The following is a 17,500-nucleotide window of genomic DNA, read 5'->3' on the forward strand; positions in this document are numbered from 1 at the left end:
AAAAATGTATACAAATTTGAGTAGAACAACATTATTTTATAAAGTGCGCAGACATGACATCACAATGAACTTGATATCGTTATATTATTAGTAATAACCAGAGCTATAACAACAGAATATTATTAGGATTGTTTTCACTCTCAAACATATATCCGACAGGGGTAGACACAGTTAATCACCAGAGAACCACATCTCTCTCTCTCTCTCTCATATATATATATATATATATATATATATATATATATATATATATATATAAATATGATTGATTTTTTTTAAAAGAATTTCAGCAGAGTGCTCAATTAAAAAGAAAATCCACATTTTCAGAGCGTATTTATATTTTGTGTACAGAAACAGATCATTGGTACCGTCGGTTTCAAGCCCGATAATAAGGTCCGTTTAAGGTATCCTTATCAAGCTCTCTTCAGCCAATATTCGAGAGAGCTTGATAAGTATACCTTAAACGGGCCTTATTATCGGGCTTGAAACCGACGATACCAATGATCTGTCTCAACTAACAACTTTCTGTACACAATATATATATATATATATATATATATATATATATATATATATATATACTCGCATATAAGATACAAACATATACACACTCGAGAGTCAAAACTTATGAAAGAATATGCTTATGTCCTTACACTGGTGATAACTAAGGAAGTCAATTAGCGTTGATGCGATGTTCACGACTTCTGTTCCCATGAACACTTTAGTCTGTCAAATGTGTTCGCCTGAATTCGTTGTTTAATTTTTCTTTATTCCCTTCATACACGTGACAATGGTTTTGTGACCCTGAGTTAGAGGCTAAGCAAATTGGTCAAAAGGTAGCTTACTAGCACTGGTTGAATCCCAGAATTGGCAGCAATTGTGACTGCTATACTCCTGATTGCGTAAGCATTACACATTAGAGTTTGTAGGCATACACAATCTCTTTCTACATATATGAGAATATATATTTATTTGGTTCATATTGTGTGAATAGAAATATATGTAATCATTTCTGTATGTAGCTTTTTGATGAACTTTGAAGGATAAATTATTGTTAAAATTTATTATAAGTATGTCTATAAAAGGTATTAAGCAATGTTTCGGACGGGAATTTTTATGTTAAACAAAATTGGTTCGGATATTTAAGAAGTTATAGAGGACGAACTCACACAAAGATACACAGACAGAGACAATGGCTTTATATGTATGTATGTATATATATATATATATATATATATATATATATATATATATATATATATATATATATATACATATATATATAATATATATATATACATACATATATATATAATATATATATATACATACATATATATATATAATATATATATATATACATACATATATATGTAATATATATATATATATATATATATATATATATATATATATATATATATATGTATATAATGTACGACTTGTGATTATATTGCGAAAGAAAATATGTATATAAAACTCTCCACCAGTTAAACTTTTTCATTCTTTGAAACTCCCTGGAATAAGGATTTTATGAATTGATTTTTGGGGTATTCAGTCGAACAATAAATTTTGATTGTAATGTTCAACTTACAGGTTTAATTTTCTTTCTCTTATAATAAGTCCTACCCTTTATTGCGTATTGAGATTTTTAATGCGGTTGGGATTACATTTTCTATATATCAATACTGCTATGTATATTAGTTTGAAGCTTACCATTGCGTATATCAGGTCAACACTACATCCCCTTGTTTTCATTAATATATATATATATATATATATATATATATATATATATATATATGAGATCAATATCGGCTGAAGAGAGCTTGATATATGTATCTAAAACTGCCCCCTATTTTAGGATTTGAAACCAACAGTACCGATAACTTATCTCATGTAAACTTTCTGTAAGTAAGAATACAAATAATACGCGATAATTTTCGGAATTTTTCCTTATAATAGAGCACTCTGCTGGAATCATTATATATATATATATATATATATATATATATATATATATATATATATATATATACTCATGAGCAAAAAAAAATGGGGCAAGAGTGAAAGAAGGAAGAAATCGATTTTTCAATATTTTTCCATGAATTCTTGTTAATTTAACTGAATTTTTTTTATTTTGCAGATCATTATTATTATAGCATATAATAATAAGTAAAAAAATGAATCCTAAAAATTGTAAGACCGCATCTTTGGCGAGGATATAAAAAAACGAATTTCAGGATTAAGGCTATCCAAAATGACTTACGAGCATATTTTTGATATTTTCAGAAAAGAAAACGTGAAAACATCTTTTTTTACAGTGAAGCGAATTAGTCAAAGATTTGAAGTCGAACGCTTGATTAAAGGGAAATCTGGATCTGGTCGCCCTAGAGCATCCACTTTGAAGGACGACCACAGGCTTAAATTAACTGTTTTCCAGGATCGAAAGAAAACATTTTGACCATAGCAAAGAATTCAAAACAGGGGCTGGAAATTCTTTTTCTAGATATACAATATGTAGATCAATGAAAGAAATGGGATTTTCCTCTAAAAGGTGTGCAAAGAAGCCATATTTATCTAAGAAGAACATCAATGATAGAAAGAGGTTATTCTCATGTTATAGCAAGAAAGATACAGTCTTGTTCAGGAATGTTTTCTGGTTAAATGAATCAAGCTTTTGACTTGTTAGTGATGCTCCCGATGCTCCCGAACGGTGCAATCAAAGAACTGGAGAAAGATTTTTGCCAAGTTGCATAAAAACGGCAGTTAAACGCGAGAATTGAGGGATAATAGTATGGGGAACTTTTAGTGCAGCAGGAGTGGGAGAACTTGTTAGATGTGAAAAGTCAATCAATGCAAAGGAATACATTTGAATATTAGAAACAGAACTGTTACTAAGTATTCAGAAGCTGGGAATATCCCAGAACATTATTTTTCAACGTGATAATGCCCCTACACACACTGCTAAAGTCACAGATAAATGGTTTTCTGATAACTCAATTGATATGATATTTTGGCTAGGTCAAAGCCCCGATTTAAACCTAATCGAGATATTTGGTTGATAATATCTCGTGCATTGGCCGGAAAAACGTTTTTGAACAATGACAAACTGTGGGAAGCTGTGCAAAGCTAATGGAATAGCATCTCCTCTTCACAGTGTTCCACTTTGGTTGAGAGCATATCTAAAAGGATTGATCTCTTAAAGAAATCAAAAGGGAATGCGATTCTATCCTAAGCATTTATTAAAGTAAATGTCTTGTTCTGTGTTATTAGTCTCGTTTAAATTCCTTGTTCATTGTTCTTTGTTCAATATAGCTTTTAATGCAATAAAATGTATAAAATTTGTTTGGCCCATTTTTTTTGCTCACGAGTGTATATATATATATATATATATATATATATATATATATATATATATATATATATGTTTCATTTGAGGGTAAACAGTTACATATGGTCGCTACAAACAGCCATCCAGCCAGGTTTTCTTTGTGGCGTCGATGGGTTCAAGGTCTCGTGACGTAGTTTCATTGACTGAAACAGATGGCTGTGAATAGCGACCATACCTAACTGTTTACCCTCAAATAAACAATATTTTTCTCTTGTTATTGAGCACTATCTAACAACGTCGTTGTATTTATTAGTCCCGACTTTTGAACCGTGTATATATATATATATATATATATATATATATATATATATGTATATATACATATAAATATATATATGTATATATACATAAAATGAAATAAAAAATACAATTAAATATATATATACACATAACCGTGTATATACATACATACACACATGTATATATATATATATATATATATATATATACATAACAGTCACCGTGCTACTATGTGTGTGTTTGTGTGTGTGAAAGGGTTTCTACGACATCACGCTGTTCATTTCTGTTCTACATATATGAAACTTTATAATATATTGAATTAGAACCTCTGGAACAATTTCAATTCAGGTTTACGCAAACAAAAAAATGCGTACTAAGAAGTCAAAATCGACAAATTGGAAAATAACAGGCATAAATCGACGTTGCATGTATTTTTTACTCATATGCCACTGTACCTTTACGAGGTCCCTACGGTAAATTTCCAAGCTTTTTTCGTATAGGCATTTTTATTGATATCACATGTAGGTAACTCTAGTCCCCATCGACGTAATCAAACTCGGTTGCAATGCACTTGCTGTGCTTTACAAACAACTTCTAGAAAACATCCTGATATTCTTCGGCACAGCCTCTATCATCTCCTCAATATTATCATAACAACAGCCTCTTGATGTAAGTGAATCACTAAAAGTCATAGGAAGCAAATTCTGGACTGTAGGGAGGGCGAGGAACTGTCTTGATACCCATCTTGGTCAAATCGTCTTTTACAAGAAAAGGGGGTATGGATTGGTGCATAGTCCTGGTAAAAATGACACTGACCCGAATTGAAAAGTTTTAGACTCTTTCGACAGAATCTCTTGTCGAACTCCTATAAAACCTAAACAAAATATTCCTTGTTAAGTGTCTTGTGAGAACCCAGTGCATATAGATAATATCCGTCCTGTAAAAAGACGGATAATCATAAGTTTCTTTGTGAATTTACGCTGCCTAGCTTTCTTCGGTTTGGGAGAGCCATCATGTTTCAACTGCGAAATCTTGGGTCAACGCAGTAAATCCGGCTTTCATCGTAAGTCACCAAAGCATCAAGAGCTACTGTATATGAATTGATCTGTCGACTATCTTCCTAATCTTATGACAAAATCTTTCATTCTGATCTTCTTTGAGCATCTTTGAAATAAACTTCGCGCATCTGCAATTTCTTGCGAAGAATTGTGTAAACCGTTCCTAAATTGATATCAAACTGCACTTATTGTGTCTATAGATACACAGCGGTTATTATCAATGGATGTGGATCAATGTACCACGGAAATTTTCCTCTACAGTTTAGACCATGTTCGTTTCAAATTCCAATCTCAGCAAGTATCCGTGATACTGTATAAATAAATCATGGTTCGCAAACCTTTCATAGAACTATCCTATTGAAATGCTTGCTTACCTTTGTTTGGATGGACGAATAACGCGTGCAGAAATATATTGGTAGGTTGAAAGGCAACGTTTTCACTTCAACTTGCCGACATATTTCTATTACATGAGCAAATTTATTCATGGCTCAAAGTTATTTTATTTTAAATCTTTCCCATCAATATGTTGATAGTTCAAACGGTAGAGAACGCGGATGGAGCGCTAACTATATTGGTTTCGATTCTAACAGATGGTACCAAATAATTTTTTAATTTTGGAAGTCAGTATTCTCTGTTAGGTACAAGATAATAATATTAAGTAAAGAATTGGCTGTGTAATAATAAATACAAAATCTGAATATATTTTAGTGTATTTTATGACCGGGCAAGACCAGGCGCCCCCGCTAATTTTTACTAAAATCTCAGATTATCAAGACCCGGAGGCCATTTAAGGAAAATAATGAATAAGTGCAAGCATGATGACCATTGAAGGTGGAAATTGAATAGAAATTAATTATTAAAAAAATGTTTACTTTCAATTTGAAAACGATCATGTTATAATTAGTTGTGCAGCAGCTGCGCGTTTTTTTTATCAGCGGATGAGTTCTGGGATAAATAGCTTTTCTCATGGAATTTTCGTTTTGTTTTTGGCACGAGTTGAGTAAAAGAAATCGATGATAGTGGTTATTGTAAACGAGTGTAGGAATAAACAAGAGAGGAGATGTAGGTTTCCAACGTCACTTTCTGTGAGAAAGAGGAAATGAGAAAAGAGAAAAAGTAATCAGCTTCCAGATATCGAAGTCTGTTTTATGACCTGTCCAGCAAGACGTTTTTTAGCAGTTTTTCAGCAGTTTCTCAGCAGTTTTTAGCAGTTTTTGTTTTAGCAGTTTTAGCAGTTCAACAGTTTTTTGCAGTTTTTAGCAGTTTCTCAGCAGTTTTTAGCAGTTTTTGTTTTAGCAGTTTTAGCAGTTCAACAGTTTTTTGCAGTTTTTAGCAGTTTCTCAGGAGTTTTTAGCAGTTTTTGTTTTAGCAGTTTTAGCAGTTCAACAGTTTTTTTGCAGTTTTTAGCAGTTTCTTAGCAATTTTTAGCAGTTTCTCTCGAGATGTGGAAACAGTTCTCCATCATAGAACACATTTGGCCAATATACTCATAGAGGATTGCTACTTGAGGGAAATATCTTCTGGAATGGTAGAAGAACTCAACTAGTTGTCCGCTGATCCTGGCTTATAGATCTTATATTTCAGATCAAAAGTAAAGATAAAACCTAGATGCTAGTCAAAGAAGGTTGCTTCTTCGAGACGAGAACCATTCATTTAAATTAAGGTCAGATGACAGAAAACATTAATACTAAGTGTGTATGAAAGTTACAAAGCGACTGATAGACAAAGCCTACCATTGAGATGCAAGGATGCGTATGAAGAAACCCAGTCTGATATTATGTGAGCTACTGTCAGAAGAGAGCGTACGATTAGATAAGCCCGCCATTTTACCCTGCTTCAAAAGCGAATAGTCTTGATAAGAGGTCTGTAAACTGCATGCGTTTTCACCCAATGCGAATCGACATTCCACAAATACAACACGAACCCGAAACAATATACTTTTTTCTTCAGACGACTATCAAGAATTAGCCCACGACTTTCATGCGAGAACATTTTCCTTATTTTTTGCTCTCGGGTTTACGCTATTTCGACAAAGATGCGGAGCCGCTAGGATGGCGATGAGAGGAATGTTTTGAGCGCATTCCTCCCTCCGCGATGTATTTATCTATTTATTACCTTTTGATAAAGGCTGACAACTGTGCGGCATGTGTAATAAGTGTTGCACGGCCGCATAGCAGGAACTATTATCGCTTCAATTTAAACAAGAACAGAGGAGAGTTGCAAAAGTTGGAGCCAACTTATATAAACACCGAGCAAATAAAACTTTCTGCAAAAGTGACGAAAATGCATAATAAAGCATATATTAAGTCATATATGAAACATAATCATATCGTTCTTGAAATGGAGAATATCTCGGTTGTAAAAAGCACATGATATTAATGCAGATGTGCCCCGAGGGACAATTCTATGACATTTATTATTTCTGAGATTCCAAAATTACCTTCCTGATATAATTGTGTCAAAGAATGATATATTTCCTGCTGATAGTACTCGCTATCACATGCATGAAGGAAAACGAACATACAATATTCCAGATAATTGCAAAAACCCTAGAAATCAACGTTCAGTCGGTAGTTGAATAGGGTCCTGATATATATTAGTATTTAAGTCTTAGTAATAATAAACTTCTTCTCTTTTAGCCATTACAAAAACATTCACCAACCAATTGCCATGAGAAATAGCATCCTATCTGTACGCTGGTCATTCAAACTCGTTTGCTTAACCTTAAAGCAGCGTGAATTGAAACAAACACAAATTTTGATGCAAAAAAGAAATGGTGCACTCCCTCTACGGTAATATAAAATTAATCACACCAAAGCGCATCGTATATCTCCGTAGTCACCATGCATCGTGCATTGATTTTACACATGGGCTGGTGCAGCAACCACTAGTCTCTCACTCAAATAGACTAATATACAATAAAATCCCGCATTATTAGCCAAACTCCAACTTAATTTAATGCGTTCTAATAAACTCATAGGACTTGTGCCCCGTCGACTAACCCGGCAAACCGTAAAATCTCACTCCTATTGACCGATGATATCCCTAGATGCCGAAAGCTTACTACTGTAATAGTTTTTCCACTTGGATTGGTAGACCATGGAATTCGCTTTCTACTTCCTCCTTCTCCGACGGTACTTGCACGCAGAAGTTAAATGCATTGAGAAGAGACATCTCGCTGCTTAACGCCCCACTGCCCTTTGTTAAACACGATCCCAAATAGTAACGCTTTACGTCCCAAGTATCAATAAGTTTCGCTTTTAATGATTGTAGAAACAGCAAGAACCTAATAGTTCTTACTTACGTGTTCATATTAAGGACATCATTATTTTTCAAACTGAAAAAAAATGCCACTTTAAACAAATTAATGAATAATGAATTAATTAATAAATTTGCTTATGTAAGAGAAATATGTCGGCAAGTAGAACTGAACAGGTTGCCTTTCAGCCCGGCAATATATTTCTGTACGCGTTATTCATCCATCCAAAACAAATATTTTACTTCTTATTAACAATCCTTAGTTTATAACTAATATTTTCTGTTAATGTCCGTTTTATGTGAATAGTAGCTTGAGAGTTTATTGGTTAAACAGTTTCACACACGCGTACATGTATACATTTACGTTCTTATTTATATAGATTATGTAAACGCGTAGTCTAATAATCTATAGAAAATGTTTGTTTGGTTTATATACTAAAAAATACCTGTTCGAGGAGCCCTGAAATTAATTCCTCTAACAGAACAGATTTGCATCAGTTGTTTATCCTTTGCGAAGACAAAAGTAAAAATATATATATAGTGATACTAAATCTTGGGTCTAGAATACTTATTCCAATCTTGGGTGGGATGATGTTAAAATACTAGATATACAAGTAAGATGAAGGGTTAAAAAACTCAAGGAGACAACACATAATGTAGATGGCAACGCCCACTAAAGAATTTAACCACATTTGGAACCCATTAATTACTAATTTATATGGAGAAAATCATAGGAAAAAATAATTAAACAAGGTTCCTTTCGTTTATTTAACCCTTCCACAAAGAATGACCAACCAAAGGGAAGTAATCCCAATCCTTCCTTTCTTCGTAGAGTTGCCTCCCTTGCACTGTGTTTTCTAGAACAAACGAAATATACGTAAATACACGTAAGATGTCTATCCATGGTTTCGTAAAAAGCTCGAATCATAGGAAAGTGTTAAAAAGTGCCTTAGTGACCCGTGAAACTGACCCTTCTTTTATAATTTACCCTCAAACCCAAGGTTTGATTACTTGCAATAAGGAACTGCCCCCTTTTTCTTTACTTGAAAAAAAAAGGGTTTTACACATGATGATGATCGGGGCAATAACGCCCAAAATGTGGCAATAACACCCAAAATGAGAATAATTGTCCAAACAATCAGAACAGCACAAACAATAATTGTTCTGTTTTGTTATAAGGTTGTGAAGCAGTGCAATCTACCCCAAAATGCAGAAACGCATTGGTAGCGCAGAAATTGGATTTGCGATACAAATGTTAGTGGTTGTTTGGAAATATCACATTTTTAATGAGGAAAAAGGGACAATAAAGGAAAGTTGATGGAAACCATCATGAAATGACAAATGACGTTCTTCGGACACTTTTACTGTTTAAGAAGCAGAGAACATCTGATATTGACTGGTAGAATGCCAGAATCGAAAAAGAAAGAGCGACCACAACGCACTTCTATAGACACATTGATCAATTGGACGGGATTATCGTCAAATGTTGAGATCTTTCGGACTATGGAGAGCCGTGGTCACAAACGCTGTTACACGGTAGGGCCGCGGATAATGATGATGGCAATAATATTACTACCATTGAGCAATGGACATTTTATGTATGAACGGCAGGACTTTACAGCAAGAACTCGTCTCTCTACCAGAACAAAAAAATACTGCTATCCCCCGACATGTGTCTACCATTAGGTCGGATTTCAATTGACAGACATTCTTTCCATAGACTTCCTACATGCAGGACACAATACCGCATGACCTTATTGTGGATTTAAGTCTTTACATTTTATGAGCGCTGTTTCTGACAAAGAGAGAAGAATTGCTGTTTTAGGGATCAGAATCTAATTATCGAAAAGTGTTTATTAGTTAGCTTTATTTTTACCCTTTTCCCCTCCTTACATAAAGTAGATACATGTATTGTCTAGAGCGATTTCCATAAAGCAAAATCCTAAGTCAGCACAAGCTTGTCAACACAAATTCTAAGTAAAGACATTTCATTCATATTAGTGCCCATGTTTCGGCTAGCAATAATTTCTGTTTCATGTTTCATTATACTCGAGTGGACGTTGGTCTTTATGCGTGAATCAAAATGAACCATACATTACGTTATTACATAAATTTAAGATTTTATAAATTTAAACATTTCTACGAGAATTTTATATTTTGATCAAGGAAAATATAATTTCTCTTCTTTTTTTTTAAAATCTAATCGTGGATTAATGTTATACCCGGATATGTATGAACATACGGGGCATTAAGATATGATTAATCTAAGCCCACCCAGATGTTGACAGCAGATTCCTGTCGAAGGCGCTTTCAAAGAGATTATCAAAATTTTCTTCCTTCTCCAAAATAACTTTCCTACCAGTGCAAAACATATTTGATAACAACCATCTCTTTCTTCTCCACGCTCTCCGTCCTTATATATATATATATATATATATATATATATATATATATATATATATATATATATATATTTATATATATATAATTTGTTTTAACATAAGCAGTAATGTATTGCTACACATTCATGCACATGTTTCGATCAGCTGGTTTTAAGAACAAGAGACCCCTAGTCCTGCCTATATATATATATATATATATATATATATATATATATATATATATATATATATGTGTATATATATATATATATATATATATATATATATATATATATAGGGAAGGAGAGAAGAGAGAAAGAGAAAGAGAAAGAGATAGATAGATATAGAGATAGATGAATTAATAGACAGACAGATAGATAGACAGAAAACTAGACAAATAGAAAGATCGATAGATAGATTGATTGATTAATAGATAGATACAGTGCCGGCAAAAATAAAGTCCGCACTTCTAATTTGTTCAAAAACTGTAAATGTAAGCTGAATTTAATGTAACTGTTTAAACAAACTATACCTCGTTGGATTCGCCTTTTATTTCTCTATAATTTTACCTGTTTATATTTGACTTTTAATTGAACTATTTTAGTGTTTATGTCACTTTACAAAAATAACTTCAAACTGATCAGGCAAAAAGAAAGTCCGCAGCAACAATTTCGCTTTAATCCAGCTTAAAGTATCGCCCCTAAATCAGTTTAAAATATCCACCAACAGGCAACAAAGCATCTCTAATCGCAATTGTTGTTGTTCCAGGTTATACAACGTAACATTTAGTACATATGCCAGGACTTTTTCTTAGTGATCGTCAGGAGCACATTAATTTCCACCTTTCAGCTTTATCCAATCGAGAAATCGGCCGCAGATTGAAATATGATAAGAAAACGGTTCGAAAGACTGTGCAAAAGCACTAAAACACTGGGAGTTTTCGTGATGCCCCTAAATCTGGTCGTACTATAGTTACTTCTAATAGGGAAGACAATGCTATCAAGATCCTCACCCTAAGACACAGATTTGAAACGGCGCCCCAAATCCAACAACAGTGCAATATTGTTAAAAAGTGCTCTCTTTCTACTGTCAGGAACAGATTAAAGGAATTTAATTTGCGAGGATATGTTGCAAGACGTAGGTCAATGATTTTTGTAAAGAACAGAAAGAGCCGTCTTGACTTCGTCAGATGCAATGAAGATCGTGACTCTTCATATTGGTCAAAAGTGCTTTTTAGCGACGAAAGCAAGTTCAGTGATGGCAGGTAGTACATCCGTCGGAGCAAAGACGAAGAGTTTTATCCTAGGTACTCAGTCTCAACGCTGCAAGGTGGTTGAGGTTCAGTTTTGGTGTAGGATATTATTCGTACCAATGGTCCGGGGCCTATAGTTCGCTTGAAAGGTCGAATAAATTCGATCAAGTACATTAATATATTGACTGAGCATTTTCTACCCTACTTTGGTCGGAATTTGAATGATAATCCCGTCTCCATACAGGATAATGCTCCCATTCACACAATTGATAATGTCAAGAGGTTCCTGGAAGAGCATGATATTCCGTGTTTGGATTGGTCTACACAATCTGCAAAGTCAATCCTATCGAAAACATAGGGCATTACATCAAGCAACGGCTACGCAATGATAAAATTTCAAATTTGGAAGAAGTTTTGACTAAAATTTTTAAAAAGTGGGATGCTCTTTCCCCGGAATATTCAAGGAATTCCTTAACGATTGGAGGCTGTAAAATTGCAGAAGAACGATGCTACTAAATATTAACTAGTTTATTGTGTTCCTGCTGTATTTCTGCTGCATTAATGACATAGATGTACATTTAAATAACAAATTTCCATCGTGCAGACTTTCTTTTTGCCTCCTCGATTTGAAGTTACTTTTATTTTTAAATTGACGTGAACATTATAATATTTCAATTAAAAGTCAAATAAGAGCAGGTAAAATCATAGAATAATAAAAAAAAAACAATCAAGTGAGGTATAGATTGTATAAAGAATTACATTAAATTTAGCTTAAATTTGCAGTTTTTGAAAAAATTACAAGTGCCATCCTTGAATTTCTTATGCCACTCGAGGACCGATGTCCAATTAATGTAAGATTGTCCCAAAACAATCTTAATAATTTCATACGTTTCTGTGGCATCTTTTTTTTTAAATTGAAAACACCTTTAATGCATATCGTTCTTGTAAAGTTTTCTCACAGTCAGATTGATTTTTTTACATCCACCAGCTGGTTTTAGTAGGATGTATTTCAATTCCTGCTGTTGCTTTCCATTTATACATTAAAGCAAAAAATTGTACAGTCATGTCATAGGATGTATAGCAATAACATATTTAATGTTTATTAGTCTACGATAATTATAAATGTCTGTACAAAAAGTCTAGAAACTTTTAGAACGCACATCTTTCTCTCTCTCTCTCTCTCTCTGTCTCACTCTCTCTCATTATATATATATATATATATATATATATATATATATATATATATATATATATATACTTCTTTGCAAGCTCCATTTTACTTTAGTCATGAACAAATGAATACCTGGTTTGAAAGGATAAAATACTGAGATAAATATTTCTCAGTTAATAACTAGCAACATCGTTTAAAGCAATAACCGTTAAAATTAAAATCGTTTCCAGTATATATATATATATATATATATATATATATATATATATATATATACATATAAATATATATATATATATATATATATATATATATATATAAATGTAAATGTTGGTTCGTTCTAAACGAATAAAACCATATTTCTACGTTACCAATTTATTTGAAATTTTCAGACAACCCATTTTTAGAGTCGAGGTATGTTTTATGTTATTAAAATAAATTTACCTCGCGAATTATTAAAATTAAAATATTAAATAAGATAAATATATTTTTTTAACCGTTACTGCGAATCTGTTCTGTTGATAAAACTGAACTTCCGGTTCGATTCATTTCACAGCCCCGAATTGACGAAAGATTTCATTTTCTGTTAACTCGATAAGTAAAAAAAACAAAAAAAAACATAATTCATTTGTTTATCTTCGAAATCTTTTTCATTTACACATATAGGTTTTCGGGGTCGCTGAAAACGAAAATAACCTGTATGATTAAGACAAACGAGTAGTTTCCAAGATATGAAGAAATGTTAGTTTTAAAAAGTGAAGGATCACTTTTCCATAATAATTTAACGTAAAATGATCACCCACTTTGTGGCCACGATTTTTGGGGTGGGGGCTTTCTTTCTACCCTTGGAAAATTCTTTAAAATTACCTGCTTAAATTGGTTAGAGGGGCGGGGGCTCGGCACCCCCACACACAGAAAAATGCCCCTCTCTCAGCTGGCCAGAATGTGAGTGCTCATTCTAAGTTAAATTTAAATTGAAAAGTGATCACCCACTTTTCGAAAACATAATTTCTTCATATCATGAAAACTTTCTTTTTGCGACGGAAACGGTTTGCAGATTCGGTAATCACTAAAAGAGACTCTTAAAAGTCGTTACCTGTATCGATCAAAATTTAAAAACACTGATTATATGTCAGCCTACATCACAGTAACATATATTAAGTGAGTTCCTAACAGTATTTTGTATAGTTTTTTAGTTTAAACTCATTTTCCCAAAATTTCCCGTGTTCGATACAGTCTGCCGCCATTTGTATTTTTCAAATATACCGATAAACACTGCATGTTTTTGAACTGATTAAACATTATACATTACATAAAAACACTACAATCTTATCCAGTTTGGTAGAACATTTACTTTTCTTGCCTTTGATAACATTTATTTGTTATATATTCATTTTTTGACAACTTCTTTGTATCTGTTAATACACACCCTTTTCATTTAATGTAACGTTTAGTCAGCTCGAAAAACAGTGTTTATCGGTGTATTTGAAAGATTCAAATGGTGGCGGACACTGTTGATTATGTTAAGTTTGAGAAAGTGAGTTAAAACTAAAAAAAAATATACAAAATACTGTCACAAACCCACCGATTATGTCAGCCTATGTCATGATAACATATTCGGTGGATTTTTGACACTGTATTATATAGTTTTTAGTTTTCAACTTAATTTCCCAAACGTAACGTATTCAACAGTCTGCAACCATTTCTGTTTTTCCAGCCGATTAAACATTTTTCCTTACACAAAAACACTAAACAATTTTCCAGTTAGGTAGAAATGTAACTTACCTTACCTTTGCTTTCATTTGTTTTTGGACAACTTTTTCGAATCTGTGTATAGTAACCCCCCCCCCATCACTCAAATATTAATTACTAACTCACATTTTTGTATACAGAAACGAAAGAAACAAAAAAATAATTAGCGTTTCAACGTTAGTTTTATCCACTGATTGTTGGTCGAGCCCAAGCCATGATTGACGGTAATCCTGAGGATCAGGATCCAATTCTGCAAAAGTATCATTTTTTTCATTTTTTTTTTTTTTAGAGTGGATTGCTGTACTAAGAATATAAGAAACATGCATTTTCTCTTTTTATTAGAATTTTCCATTGCACCAAATTAAGCCACAGCAACGTGTGGCAGGGTACAGCTAGTATCTATCTATCTATCTGTCTATCTATCTATCTATCAATCTATCTATATATATATATATATATATATATATATATATTCATAAATGGCAAGTAATTAATAAGTATCAAGGAGAAAGAGTTTGACCATGTAATATATATATATATATATATATATACATATATGTGCATACGTATATGTGTATATATATATATGTACTAGGAGATATATTTAGTAAAAAAACAGAAAAAATGCTCAATACGTTAGTAGAGCCAAATATGTTTTTATTATTTAAACCGTGAATATGTATACTTTAATAATGACAAGTTGTTTCAATAGAGGGGACAATAAATTTCCTGCCGATCTCCTCAGAGCATCTAAGCAAAAAAAAACCCCACCTTTTTTGGTTGGAGAGGGGTAGATCGTCTGACGGGATCAGCAGGAGAATTTTTTGTTCTGTCTATTGAAACAACTTGTAATGATTTAAGTAAAAATACCCGAAGTTGAAATAAACACACACACACACACACGCACACATACATACATATATATGTATTATTCAAATAAAAACAATGTTTCTATATTGAACACTCATTCTTGACGTTATTCTCGCGTTACCTGCGCACAGTTCAAACAATTCAAAATACAACCGCCTGATACAACGTTCGGCTCTATACAGACTCTTTTCTCCTTATTTACAGCATGGCAAGGAAGAAGAAAAAGAAAAAAAGAAACAAAGAACACACTAAAGATGAAGTCTACCTTCGAAATATATTTGTGAGAAATTCAAACAAGTAAAATATATGTTTATTTTCCTAATATTACGTTGTCATTTGGTTTCAAGCGCACTTGATGCGTATTTTATTTTATTCAAATTAAAACAACGTTTCAATATTCAACTCTCATTCTTGATATATATATATATATATATATATATATATATATATATATATATATATATATATATATGTGTAATTCAAATCCGAATTATTATGGTGAACTACATGGACTTTAAAATTTAAATAATTTCTTTTGGAATAATTTTTAAAATCTTTGTTTTGGACGTAATAGATTTTAACCTCATCTTAACGCAGACCCCCCCCCAAAAAAAAATAATAATACTGAGATGGTCTGTCATATGGGAGATAATTCACTATGTATGTTTTATTAATGATACACTAGCGTGTAATAACGACGACACTTCTACTATTATTATGGTTAGTGCAAAAATAATGTCGTCATAATATTGCCTTTTACTTATATTGTCATTTTTTATATAAAAGTTAAACATTTCGGGGGAAAGAATGGGGTTTAACTAATCGTCCTCAATATACAACAATATAAAAAAATCAATGAAATTAGCATCTTACTAGCGGGATGGGGTGTCCGACGTTGCCCGTTCGTAACATACGCTTAAATATGATAGTTTAATATGTCGAGATTTCGTATATATTATTATTATTATTATTATTGATTCATCTAGAACAGAAATTGAAAGCAAAACTGTAACATTCAAAGCTGCTGACGTTACAACAGTACCAACGTCACACGCATATAAAGTGATTAAAAATATGTAATTAAAAAAAAACTATAATGAATGTACAAAATGTATAACAATTTTTTTCAATTTTGACCATTTCTGACCGCTTAAAAAATGTTTTAACCGACTAAAGACCCATAAAAATGGTTCATAAAAGATACAATTATTTGTGGACCCCTGCACCGTTCTACGACTTTTAGTCTCGGCGGAGATAGGCTTTGATTATATGGAGTCAGACTGACAGGCAAACATAATGAGTTTTATAAACTAGATTTTGAAGCTAGTTCACTGTCTACTTAATAGATCTAAATTATCCATACATATACAGTAATTTTATATGGATTTTGTTGATTAAACCATTTATACCGCCAATCTTAATATTTACCCAATAAAAATAATCTAATCGCAATGTTAGCTGAATTATTAATTAATTATGGTAATTAAATTCTCTTAAAGACGCTATCATTATTGTTTTTACAGCAATATCATTTCTAGTTATAATTAATGCAGGAGATGCCCGTAAACAAAACAGTACAATCATTTACGATTTTTATCGAAAAAAATGTTTTACAACATAGGGATGTGCTTAATTCCTCTTAAAAATATATATGAGTAAGAAATTAGTGCTAAAACGACCACCGGCACCACCATCACCACCACCAGGGTAAATTCTTGTTACGATTAATCGGAATCGGAATCGTGAAATCGGGAAAATTGAAACTTTTGCGAGCATCAGAATCGAAAAGATTTATACCTATTTTCCGATGCTAAATCCGATTCTTTTGATTTTTTTTTATTTGATTTTTTTACAGCGAAATCTTCCACTTGTAATGATATAAAAAATAAATATTTATTGATTTTAAATTACTAGTAAATTGTAACTCCATATACTATCGCACACAAGAGTATTTTTACGGATGCAAAACTATCTGCTTTTTACGGCTATCGGGACAAACAACAACTCTATGGTTTAATATCTAGAGATGTATACAGAATCAGAATCGGAATTAGTTATTGTATCAGAATCGGAAATTAATCACGAAATCGATAATAGTATCAGAATCGGGAAAATATTGGAATG

General features: G+C 32.4%; 1 protein-coding gene across 6 annotated transcripts in view; it reads right to left on the bottom strand.

The window, feature by feature from the left end:
- The window catches only part of LOC145259312 (uncharacterized), a 2,114,304-nt gene that overhangs the window by 1,243 nt on the left and 2,095,561 nt on the right, over positions 1 to 17,500 (bottom strand). The window lies entirely within an intron of this gene.

Source organism: Euprymna scolopes, chromosome 34 (assembly GCF_053919585.1).
Source record: "Euprymna scolopes isolate OS-2025 chromosome 34, ASM5391958v1, whole genome shotgun sequence".
Lineage (NCBI taxonomy): Eukaryota > Metazoa > Mollusca > Cephalopoda > Sepiida > Sepiolidae > Euprymna > Euprymna scolopes.